The sequence below is a fragment of the Micromys minutus genome (genome assembly GCF_963924665.1).
Source record: "Micromys minutus genome assembly, chromosome: 10".
In the NCBI taxonomy this organism is placed as follows: Eukaryota; Metazoa; Chordata; class Mammalia; order Rodentia; family Muridae; genus Micromys; species Micromys minutus.
This window is the reverse complement of record NC_137979.1, coordinates 62,171,023-62,174,370: the sequence shown is the minus strand read 5'-3', so window position 1 is coordinate 62,174,370 and position 3,348 is coordinate 62,171,023.

Sequence of the window (3,348 nt, the reverse complement as noted above, 5' to 3'; positions counted from 1 at the left end):
TGCTGCGTTGTTCACGGCTCAGGCTGCCTGGTTTGAGAGAAAGGCCTGGAAGTGCTTCTTAAAAAGGGAGGTGTGACCTCTGACTCACCCTAGCAACATGAAGGTTGCGATGTCGGTAAATTTGGGACCCGCTACAGTGTCTTTCTCTAGAAAATGAAGAAAACTGAGGTCAGCCACCATACCAAACACAGTTACTCCTTCCTTGGCAAGACTGAGGTGAAGAAGCAGGCTTCTCTTTTGGCTCCTGCATAAAAACTGTGGTGGGTGGAGCCTGGGCCTGGAACGCTACTTTCTCATCACAGACAGATGGGACAGCCACTGGGCAGCTAAAGGGACTTGCTCTGTAGACCAGGCTGGCCTGAAATTTGCAGAGAGCCTCCTGTCTCTGCTTCCTGAGTGCTGCGATTAAAGGCGTGCACCACCGTTCCCGGCTTAGCACTGGCATTTGACAGATCCCTAGTCTACAAAGATGTATGGTTTAAGAGTGGGGGAGGGGCAGGTGTAACAGGGCCACAGTCCACTTTAGGAAGCGCCCTAGGGAGAGTGACACCATCACTTTGTCTTGAAGCTCAGGGACAGCTTTGACGTTGGCTTGACCCAAGATAAATAAGAATAAAATGAGTAGAGCTGGAGAAATGGCTCAGCACTGGGTGGTCCTCTAGAGGACCCAGGTTCAGTTCCCAGTACTCACAGGGCAGCTCACAAGGGTCTGTAACTCAGGTTTCAGGGCATCCCTGGCACCAGGCTTGCACAGGGCACACTTGTATATGCATGCAGGCAAATACCCACACATATAAAATAAATTAATAATAATAATGATAATAATGATGATAAAAAGGTCATCTGCCAGGAATGTAGCTGAGGTGGGAGAATGCTTATGTAGCACAGAGTCCTGGGTGTCACCCCAGTATTACATACACAGAATGTAGTGGCACACGTCTGTAATTCCAGTCCTTGGAAGAGAAGGCGGTGGGACCAGAAGCTCAGGGCCATCCTTGTCTTCCTATCAAGTTGAAGGGCAGCCTGGGCTACAGTGATGTGGTGTAGACACATGTGCTTTGGACTTTTTGCTCAGAGATAGGAGTCAGAGAGCTCTGAAAGGGAAAACTTGGGGGTCTTTGTCCAAATCAAGAAGGCCCAAGAAGGGTTGGAGAGATGGCTCAGCGGTTAAGAGCACTGACTGCTCTTCCAGAGGTCCTGAGTTCAAATCCCAGCAACCACATGGTGGCCCACAACCAACTGTAATGAGATCTGATGCCCTCTTCAGGTGTGTCTGAAGACAGCTACAGTGTACCCATATAAATAAATAAATAAATGGTACAAAATAAATGGGGGAAGGAGAAGCCCTTGTCTAGGGACCAGCAAAGAGGCTGCAGGCTATTCTGACAATCCTTGCCCATTACATTTATGATGGGTACCATGGCTAGAGGGGCTGGTCCGTCTCTAGCCTAATGGCAACCCCCTCATCTGTGAGAAAAGCACAACACACACCCCCAGGGATGCACACATGGACCAACACATGCCCCAGATCTGCCACAGCAGGACCCAGACAGGCCACAGCCTAGAGCAAGGCTGGGAGAGAAAACGAGTCTCCTGGGACCTCCCTAAAGACAAGAGCCACATTCCAGGGATAAAAGGGAAAGACAGAATTAAAGGTGATATGGTCTGGCTTCTCTGTGGGTAGAACTTTCTAAATCATTCTGCAGCTGGCTTCCCGCATGATGGATGTCACCGGTTCCTGTGGCTTCCTGAAATGAAGTCATTGAAAGTCCTGGAAGGAAGACTCCCCTCCCTTCTCAAACCCTAGCCTTGGAGCCCGCCTGGCATCTCCCCTGGAGAGGTGTATGCATTTGTAACTAGACTCCATGGTAGTTGTTTGGTCTCCTTGAAGTCGTAAATAATTCAGGAGAAATGCTCTCCGCAGTTTTAATTAATCCACATAGAATTTTGGCGGCAGAGATGTACACTCTCCAGCCCGGCCTCCTCAGGTATGAGCGCATCGTTAATCAGAGTCGCAAGCTGGGTACGAACTGCTTGCTAATAGAGATTTCAGAGGAAGAAGCCTGTGTCTAAAAAAAGATGAGACCTGGGCTGAGCAAACAGACCAGGGCTGAAAAAGGCTCAGACCTCAGGCCCTGCTCCACCTCCCCTCCTCAGGGTAGAACTCGGAGAGAAGGGCTGTCCTGCTTGCTGTAGAAGGTGTTACAGCTCATCATATACCAGAAAAAGCCACACTTGCTGCTCTTCCGGAGGACCCGGGTTCAATTCCCAGCAACCACACGGAGGCTCACTACTGTCTGGAGCACCAGATGGATCCCTCTTCTGGCTTCTGTGGGCACTACGCACGCACATGGTGCACAGACAGACAGACATGCAGGCCCACATTCATAGTAAAAGTAAAAGAGCAAAAAACCAGCCACACAAGCAGGTACGTGAGGCCTGGGTCCTGGGGTAGAGAGGAAGAAATGGCCACCCAACTTTGTGACTAAGTCCCAGGGGATGCTCTGTCCTTACAAACCTTCCCTTGGTCTCTTCAAAGTGCATCAAGGGACTCAGAGAAGGGGAACCTGGCTCAGTCACCACACTGCCCAGATGAGATACCTGTGTGCCCCAGCTGGGAAAGACTGCCTGTCACCCAGAATTCAGTGAGAGAGAGCCAGAATGGTGTTCTATAGCACCTAATGGTCAGACCATCCTTACGAGGACATGTTCAGTCACCAGCGGGCCGGGATACAGGGGCAGCCTCAGGGTAGAGAATCAAAGGATGATCTTGCTCTGCTGGGCAGTTCTGGGGCTAAGGAAGATGGGTGGATGGAGTTTTAGGAAGAGCCTTCAGTGTGCTTTAGGGATTTAGAAAGTAGGCCGGTCCTGGAGGGGGAGAGTTGAGGCCAAGAGAAGGCAGCCGGTACATGTTTTAGAGGTATCTGTCACTGGTGGCGGAGGCCTAGATTGCCAACTTTGTCTCAAATTTTAAAACCAGCCAAAGGGTCCGGTAGATGGCTCAGCAGGTAAGGGTGCTGTCAAGCCTGATGGTCAGTTTGTTCCACCTGAAGTCCCCTTTGCTCCCACGTGTGCACCATGGCACACGGCCCTATCACACACGCACTAACTACAGATTGCTTGCCTGATATGTGTGACGTCTTGTGTCCCATTTCCAGTAACACACACACACACACACACACACACACACACCTACAGAGAGACACAGACAGACAGACACACAAAGGACAAAGGGCCCGGAGTGAATACAGTTAAGAAAAAACTCAAGCTGCACCCCAGGACACACCTGCTGTCCCCTACATCAAAAGGAATCCACTCCCCTCCCAGAAAAAGCCCACACCCACATTG